Source organism: Octopus sinensis, linkage group LG16 (genome assembly GCF_006345805.1).
Source record: "Octopus sinensis linkage group LG16, ASM634580v1, whole genome shotgun sequence".
Taxonomy (NCBI): Eukaryota; Metazoa; Mollusca; class Cephalopoda; order Octopoda; family Octopodidae; genus Octopus; species Octopus sinensis.
The window spans coordinates 47,501-57,500 of NC_043012.1; the positions used below are offsets into that span (position 1 = coordinate 47,501).

General features: G+C 37.9%; 1 protein-coding gene across 1 annotated transcript in view; it reads right to left on the bottom strand.

Moving 5' to 3' along the window:
• Positions 1–10,000, bottom strand: part of LOC118766599 — a 40,656-nt gene that overhangs the window by 4,754 nt on the left and 25,902 nt on the right. The gene's annotated exons all lie outside the window — the stretch shown is intronic.

A 10,000-nucleotide genomic window follows, 5' to 3' on the forward strand; every position in this document is an offset into this window, starting at 1 on the left:
TATTTAAACGTATATATATATGTATATATATATATATATATATATATATATATATATATATATATATATATATACATATGTATATATATATAAGATCAAAGATCTCTCACTAGCTTAAACTATATACATATATATATATAACTTGAAACATTATTCGTGATCTATCTGATTTATCGTGAATCATTAAAACATTTAGATATTTTAATGCGTCATTTGATTATATTTTTTTTCCAAAATATTGCTGAATGTAATTTCATAAACTTTTTGACTGTTATTTTCAGCAATCAGAGTGACCATGGTTTTCTTATGCTCGCTCGTAATTAGTCCTGACTAGTAGCGCCGCAAAGAGAAAGCTCACGTGACCAGCCTTCTAATAATTTATATCGTTACATGTCAGCTTAAGAGGCAATAATGAAACTGAAGAGAAATCCTCGACTTTCATCGATCCCAGTCTATTATATGTACAGGTCTGAACCTGTTTTACTTTCAACATCACTAAAATATAACAATGGATTTTATATGTTGAAGCATGTATATATGTTAATATGGAGGCGCAATGGCCCAGTGGTTAGGGCAGCGGACTCGCGGTCATAGGATCGCGGTTTCGATTCCCAGACCGGGCGTTGTGAGTGTTTATCGAGCGAAAACACCAAAAAAAGCTTCACGAGGCTCCGGCAGGGATGGTGGTGATCCCTGCTGTACTCTTTCACCACAACTTTCTCTCACTCTTACTTCCTGTTTCTATTGTACCTGTATTTCAAAGGGCCGGCCTTGTCACTCTCTGTGTCACGCTGAATATCCCCGAGAACTACGTTAAGGGTACACGTATCTGTGGAGTGCTCAGCCACTTACACGTTAATTTCACGAGCAGGCTGTTCCGTTGATTCGGATCAACCGGAACCCTCGTCGTCGTAACCGACGGAGTGCTTCCCCAATATGTTAATATGTGCATCTTTATACATGAGTAAAGGTTTCTTTAGATGTGAGTGAGGGGTTGATATGAGGTGGAGGGTTTATGTGTTTCTAAGAAATATCATTTAATAAATAAACGAGTTAGTAATAACTGTAATATGATTATGGTAAAGATGGTGGCGAGCTGGTTGAACCGTTAGCACGCCGGGCAAAATGCATTTCCTCCTTTACTTTCTGAGTTCAAATTCCACCGAGGTCGAGTTTGACTTTCATTATTTCAGGGTTGGTGAAATAAGTACGAGTTGAGCACTGGCACGAGTTGAGTACTCGACTGTTATTTTCAGCAAGATTCCACCGAGGTCGCCTTTACAAATAAGTATCAGTTCACCAGCCGGGTTGATGTAACCAACTTACCCATCCCCTAATATTGCTGGCCTTGTGCCAAAATTAATTTTCGTCGGTCCAGCCAGTTTATCCCCTACTCAATTATTACTTTTATCAAGACCGTATTATTAACATTGTCTCGATTGCGTTGGAAGATTTTTGTTTAGAAATAACCCCATTACGGACGTGTATACATTGATATTTATTTTGACTTACCTGTAAAAACAAAAAATTCGGCTCTTCAAAAAAATTCTGAAATGTCTAAACACGACATGTTGATAATCAACAGCGAAGAACGTTCCAGCAGTTTAGTTTACAAAACCAATTTTAACGGATCCATGTCTAGAGAACATGACGTCAAAGCCAGGTCACCTTTTTTTTCATTTCATCTTTTTAGGGTCGATAAAATAAGTAGCAGTTGAGGAATGGAATCGATGTAATTGCGTTATATACTCCAACCCAAAGCTACTGGTCTTGTGCCGAAATCTGAAATCATTATTATAATTTAAGTTTCATTAGGCAAACTAAAATCGAGGAAAAAAGGAGAAAAATCTAATCGAGAAACCGGTCTTCCTCAGTATTGGAAATGTAAATTTGATTTAAATAAATAGAAACGTGGGTTTCATATATTACATGGCAACTACAAATAAGAAGTGAGCTGTCTGCAAATGTAGAATGTATAATATTGTCATGTATAGACCATTAGCATTGTGAAATCAAGAAGAATTTAATACAATACGTTGGCAGACTGTCTGTTGACCTTACACGACGTGATGTCTTGGTTAATATTGCTTTATCTTATGTGTCTTGCTTTTAACTCTGAAAAATGATTAAATCTTAGTATGGTTAGGTCAATGTACGAATTTCAAATCTATCAAAAATCATCACCATCATTTGTTTGTATATTAATTTTTATTTTACACTTACAGACGGATTCATTTAACCCCAGTTTATACTTGATACCTCGTATGCTATTAAACACAGACGTATGACCAAACAAAATTCACATGTTGTCTGCCAAAGAAATATGATCAGACATTCAGACCTAGTTCTCTTCTGGTGTTTTATGTATCCCACATGGTTGTAAATTATAGTTGTCCTCGGCGTTATTTGAACTTTAGTTTTAAAAGCTTTTACAAAATACTGTAAAACATGGTTTTCCCAATGTACTCCCGTTGTAACTATCATGTAACTCAGAAAAAAAAAGGAGGGCGTGAACAGAAATAATTATAAAATAAGGAAAGGCGGCGAGCTGGCAGAACGTTAGCACGCCCGGCGAAATGCTTAGCGGTATTTCGTCTGCCGCTACGTTCTGAGTTCAAATTCCGCCGAGGTCGACTTTGCCTTTCATCCTTTCGGGGTCGATTAAATAAGTACCAGTTACTCACTGGGGTCGATATAATCGACTTAATCCGTTTGTCTGTCCTTGTTTGTCCCTTCTCTGTTTAGCCCCTTGTGGGTAGTAAAGAAATAGATATTCCCTCTGTCCTTACGTTCTGAGTTCAAATTCCGCCGAGATCGACTTTGCCTTTCATCCTATCGGGGTCGATAAATTAAGTACCAGTTACACACTGGGGTCGATGTAATCGACTTGATCCCTTTGTCTGTTCTTGTCCACTCTGTGTTTGGCTCCTTGTGGGTAGTAAAGAAATAGGTATTTCGTATGCCTTTACGTTCTGAGTTCAAATCGTGCCGAGGTCAACTTTGCCTTTCATCCTTTCAGGTTCGATAAATTAAGTACCAGTTGTGTACTGGAGTCGATTAGATCGACTGGCCTTCTCTCCCAAAATTTCAGGCCTTGCACCTAGAGTTAAAGAGAATATAAAACACTGAAGTTAACTTATCCTGATCCTGTTTGTAGAATTCACCGTCCTCCGTAATAATGGTTTCAAATTTTCGTAAAAGGCCAGCATTTTTAAGGGAGGTGGGTAGTCGATTATATCGACCCACAGTAATCAATTTATTTTATCGGCCTCGAATGGACGAAAGGAAGAATCTAAAAAATGGATGCATGCCGAGAATAAAACTGAGAGCGTAACCGGGACCTCGTTGTGGAGTAGCAAACCATCAGTCATTAACGTAATTCGGAAGCCTAACGATCCGGCGGCTCTTCGCCTACCGACTGGGTATTGAAATCTGGAGGCGCAATGGCCCTGTGGTTAGGGCAGCGGACTCGCGGTCATAGGATCGCGGTTTCGATTCCCAGACCAGGCGTTGTGAGTGTTTATTGAGCGAAAACACCTAAAAGCTCCACGAGGCTCCGGCAGGGGATGGTGGTGATCCCTGCTGTACTCTTTCACCACAACTTTCTCTCACTCTTATTTCCTGTTTCTGTTGTACTTGTATTTCAAGAGGCCGGCCTTGTCACTCTCTGTGTCACGCTGAATATCCCCGAGAACTACGTTTAGGGTGAACGTGTCTGTGGAGTGCTCAGCCACTTACACGTTAATTTCACGAGCAGGCTGTTCCGTTGATTCGGATCAACCGGAACCCTCATCGTCGTAACCGACGGAGTGCTTCCATCCATTGAAATCTATTTAAAAGAAATTGCTCACGGCTTATATAGGGATCGATCTACTAATCAAAACTGTGCGGTATTCAATCATAGCAATGGCTATATTGTAAATTCTATGGAAAAAAAAATGGTTCATTGACATTTCTTTGGTGACATTGAGAAAAAGAGAAACAAACAAAACCTTTTTTTCATTTATTCGGTGACTACCTAGATATATTAATTTGGTATGCAGACGTGTTAAATTGCTTTTGGTCATTGACCGAATACAGTCAACTCGCAACCGATTCAAAACACTTACTTACACCCTCATTCAAATACGCACGTGCACACATACACATATTTACGCATACATATATAAGCACACGTATGGATACAGTTGCATGTATGAACATTATTTTTCTGCACACATGCACGCGCTTGTGGAGAAGTGTGCATAGTAACAACAAAACGATGTCGACCTGCACATTTCAACGCTCATATTTAATCAGGGTGGTGCAAACACGGGCATATCACGCTGATATGAAATATAGACTTACATGCATACGTTCACACACACACACATATGTATATATATATATATATATATACATACATACATAGACACACACATATATATATACAAATATACATACATAGACATATATATAAACATACATATGTACATGGAAATATATATATATATATATATATATACATATATACACACACACACACATATATATATATATATATACAAATATACTTACATAGACATATATATAAACATACATATGTACATGGAAATATATATGTATATATGTATATATATATATATATATATATACATATACATACACACACACAAACACACAAACACACACACACACACACAAACACACACACACACGCACATATATATATATATATATATATATATATATATATATACATTAATATATATGAATATGGGCAAGTGTATATCTGCTTGTGTATATATGGATGTACGTATCTAATATCAGAGGCCCTGCGAAGGGCATCGTCCTAGTCTCCTTTTCCAGGGCAATCGAATGATATATGTGTGCATGTATATACATATATATATATATATTTATATATATATAGCCATACACATATAAAAAAATATACATATATGCATATATGTATATATGTATACATATATATAAATATAATTACACATATATATGTATATATTTATACACACATATATATATATACATATACATGAATTTATATATATATATAGATAGATAGATAGATAGATAGTTATATTTCAATATATATGCATTTTTATACAAATATATATATTTATGTATGAACATATAAATCAATATATACGCATATGCATATATATTCATCTATCTATTCATTTATCTATCTCCCTCTCTCTGTCAGTTGTGTGTATATATATATATATATATATATATACATATACATATACATATACATACATATATATATATCTGTGTGTGTGTACACTTATATATGATCTAAGGACAATGCCCGATAGACTCTTCCTTGGTTACACATGTACACGACCTGCTAATCCCTCCCCTTTATATGTATCGCGTTCCTATGTGTGTATGTGTGTGTGTATATATGTATACACACACATATGTGTATGTGATTGTATAGACACACACTCACACACATATATACACACATTTTGTGTAACCTGTACCTAATATATTGCTCAAAGTTCAGTCACGTATGTAAGCTTGCTTCGCAATTTTACCTAACTTCGGTTTCTGAACGGACAGACCAGTAATGGGCGTTTGTGTATCTGATAGGCCTGGCCTTTTTTAGGACAGCGTAACATATTAGTAGTAGTAGTAGTAGTAGTAGTAGTAGTAGTAGTAGTAGTAATAGTAGTAGTAGTAGTAGTAGTAGTAGTAGTAGTAGTAGTAGTAGTAGTAGTAGTTTCTCTTGCTAATCTTCAGACCAGGTGTATTCGTATACCTACTAATAGGTATAAAAAGTGATATTTTAATGGAGTGAATTATTCAATTCCATGGCCCTGTTTCCAAATGGTACTTATTTTATCGGCCCCTAAAAATGAAGACAAAATCTATCTCGGCGGGATTTGAACTCATAACGTATAGAGGGGTGAAATGCTGCTCGGAAGCATTTTGTCCGGCTCGGTAATGTTTCTGCCAGTTCGCTCCCTTACATTGCCTTAAAAAGAATAATCCTTTCTATTATAGGCACAAGGCCTGAAATTTTTGGGGAAAAGGGGATAAATGATTACAATCGACCCCGGTGCTTGACTGGTACTTTTCTTTATCGACCCCGAAAGGATGAAAATGCAAAGTCGACCTCGGTGAGATTTGGACTAAGAACGTAAAGACGGACAAAATGCTGCTAATCATTTTATCCGCCCCGCTCGCAGCCCTTCGCCTTAGTAATAAAACTAACAATAGTTTCTACTGAACTCTCAAGACCTGAAATTTTCGGGGAGGTGGATAGTCTATTACATCGACCTTAGCCTTCAACTGATATTTAATCAACTTCCTAAGGATGGTAAACAAAGTCGACCTCAACAGTTCTTGAGCTCAGAATTTAATGTTGGTAGAAGAGACGCTAAGCATCTTCTCCGACGGTGCTTTCTCCCAGGGTGGGCAGAAAATTTCAGAGGCTGACTATAAAAGAGTGACACTAGAGCTGTGAAATCCTCCATGCATTAATTTCAACTCCTCTTATTAATAACTGCATTTTATTCTTCCCAGCTAAAGTGATGTCTGGCTGTACAAAGAAGACTACAATAGAACTTGTAGTGACTTCAGTTGAAATATTTGGCATCTACATCGTGTTGTTATGAAGTGCCTGGAAAACGGGGTTTAACCCCACCAACACCCTTCGTACTGATATGGTTGCTACATTACAAGACAACACTCCAGCTTTATTAGTGGGCAGCTGAATTTAGGTGGGCAATGGTGAGTCTTGAAGATGACCCAAAGTCTAGATGTTCTGCAACTGCCATCTCCGAGGAAAACATTGATCGTGTTCACCACATGGTGATGGATGACAGGTGATTGACAAAAAATGAAATAGCCAATGCTATTAGAATATCCCTTGAGAGAGTTGCGAAATCACTGCACAGTGAACTTAGCATGACGAAGGTGTTGAATCGGCGAGTGCCACGTCTTCTGGTACCTGATCAAAGGTGCACCAGACTAATCCCATCATGGGAAATCTGGCATTGTCTAAGTCAGATACAAGTGGTTTCCTTGAACCTATCCTAGCCTAGGATGAGCATTGAGTTTATGACTTTGAGCTGGAGACAAAGAAACAGTCTTTGCAGTGGAATCACTCTTCCACACCTGTTCCAAAGAAGACCAAGATTGTTTCATCTGCATGTATGGTGATGGCCTCAGTTTTTTGGGATGCAAAAAACTTTGTGTTTATTGACTATCTTCAAAAAGGCTACATCATCAATGTGAGTTTACTATGATAAATTCTTCAGAACGTTATGAAACTTAGTAAAGACCAAATGCTCAGGAAAACTGATAAAAGGGGTCTTGTTTCATCAGGACAATGCTCCAACAAACAAGGCCTTGGTTTCAATGGCTGCTGTGCATGACTGTTGATGTAAACGAGTTGATAACCCGCCCCATTCTCTCGATTTGGTTCCATATTTCTATCATTCCCATTATGCTAACCATTATGAATAAAGACTTGGCTGGGAACCAATACCGCAGTGATGGTGACATCATATCTGTTGTTGAGGATTTTTTTACCAGCATGATGAAAGCCCCTTCATCAACAGGACCCGAGTAGTGCAACACCCATGGAAATAATGTGTGGGCTACCAGGAGGAATATGTTGAAAAATATACCTCATTTGGTCACATTCCATGTGAGTATCTTGGTAGGTCTATGTAATTTACAGCCGACCTTACTATTCTACCAGCTTGCTGCCTTTAGAATACATACAATTATCAAAAGCATTGAACATGACGTAAATAGCAAATACAGCGTTAGTTCGTTCAGTATCTCTGTTCCGTTCCGAATACGGCAGGGCGTGATTTATTCGAATTATGGCTGTTATGTGTTGCAATGTTTTCTTATTGGTGTTGTTGTAACTGTTGTAAATGGTGTTGTTAAGTCTGACTTCAAGACAGGATAAACCTGAGGTGTGTGCGTGTGTGTATGTATGGGGGTCAAACTGAGCATAGACATATAATATAAGGTATTCCAGCCTCAAGCTTATTTCCTTAGGGACCAAGCACCCAAGATCGAATTATTCCATGTAACCACTAAATTCTTCTCACGACAGCAGGGCACGTTCGTAGGAGGTTTATTCTAGATTGTATTTCTTACTAGTTTCAGTAATTTGAAAATCTCCCTGCTGGAGCACCTCTCTGAAACTTCTTAGTCGAAAAACATCGACCACAGTACTTGTTTTTAAAGTGTGGGACTCTGTCTATCGGCTTCTTTTGTTGAACCACTAAGTTACGGAGCTTCAAACTAAAAAATAAAAAAAGCAACAAGATCTGTTTTCATGCGATGTGTGCGTATGCGCGCGATTTGAATATAGACACAAAAACATTTTACGACTGGTTCCCCACACAGTTTCTGTTTTCTGTATTCACTTACGAGGTATTAGTCGCCACAACACTTCAGAAGAAGACACCCAAGGCACTGAGCAATAGTACTGAACACGAAACGACATACAATTCTATATAAGGACTTCTTTATTTCCAGTATTTACATTTAACGGATATTTGTCTTCATCTTAGATTCGACTCTTCAGCATTCATCAGGTATTCCTAAAGTATTTTCCGATTTTATTATTATTATTATTATTATTATTCACTTCCGAATCGAACTCGGAATCTTGGGGCTAGTAGTCCGCGCTCTTAACCACTACGCCATATGCCCGTGGGCAATTATGGAGTGAATTTTAGGGCTTATAAATCTAATATTTTTCTATCCTTCCTTAATACTGGTTCCCATATGCTATTCATATCTGCACTCAGTCTGCTTAGAAGGTTGTGTTCTAGCATACATGCTGCTTCTTTTAGTTTTCGTATTTTCCAGTGGTGGTCTCTGTCTATTATTTTAAATTCATCCCACAGGAGGAGGTGATGTCCATTTTTCCATATATGATCAGCTACACCTCGTGTTACAGTTTTGCTAAATTCATCTACCCTTATTTTGAGGGGGCGGCATGTTTCGCCTTTGTATTACCCACCACAGCTGCAAGGGATGGGGGTACACGCAGTCTTTCGTAATATTCTATTCTATTGGTAATTTTTACCCGAAGGAGATATTTGCGAAGTGTTGTATTACTCTTGAGTACTGTCCTGATGTCATATGGGCCGCACATCTTTTGTATCTTTTCGGAGAGGCCGTTCAGATTGAGTAGACAGACAGTGGACAGTTTATTGGTTTCTTCCGCTCTTTTCGTCATACCTGGAATGGATAGTATGTTTTTGGGGTAGTTGTGCTTAACAGATTGTTATTGAGCTTGATCATTTCTTTGTGGTGTGAATCTCGATCGCTACGTATATTCTTTGCTCGATGTTTTAGGCAATGAATAAACCCCCTCTTTACACTGTATGGATGGTTGGAATTGAAGTTGATGTATCGTCCAGTAAAGTTCGGCTTGCGGTATACGGATGTCCTGAATCCATACATGGTGCGTGTTATTAATACGTCCAGGAATGCTAGCTGATTGTCATTTTCCTTTTCCATTGTGAACTGTATGGATGGCTTTATTGAGTTCACATGATCTAACAACGCTTGTACACTGGTGGGGCCAGTATATGAAGGTGTCATCAACATATCGCAACCATAGGGTTGGTTTTAGTGGTGTTGATCCTAAAGCCAAATTCTCAAAGTATTCCATATATATATTGGTTATTATCGGTGATAATGGCGAACCTATAGCTAAACCCTCTTCTTGTCGATATATATCTGTGTCCATACTGACGTAGGTAGTTTCTACACTGAAGGTCAATATTTCCACCATGTTTATTATTCGTATACTTGTGCGTTCTTTTAGATGGATGTCTGTCACGAGTTTTTCTTGAATCACCGATAGTGCTTCACCAGTTGGAACTTTGGTAAGCAGACTTATCGCAGCTAAACTCACCATCTAGTTGGATTCAATGAGGTTATCCTTGATCAATTCTGTGAAATGGAAAAGGAAAAAGGCAATCATATGGGAACCGGTATTAAGGAAGGATAG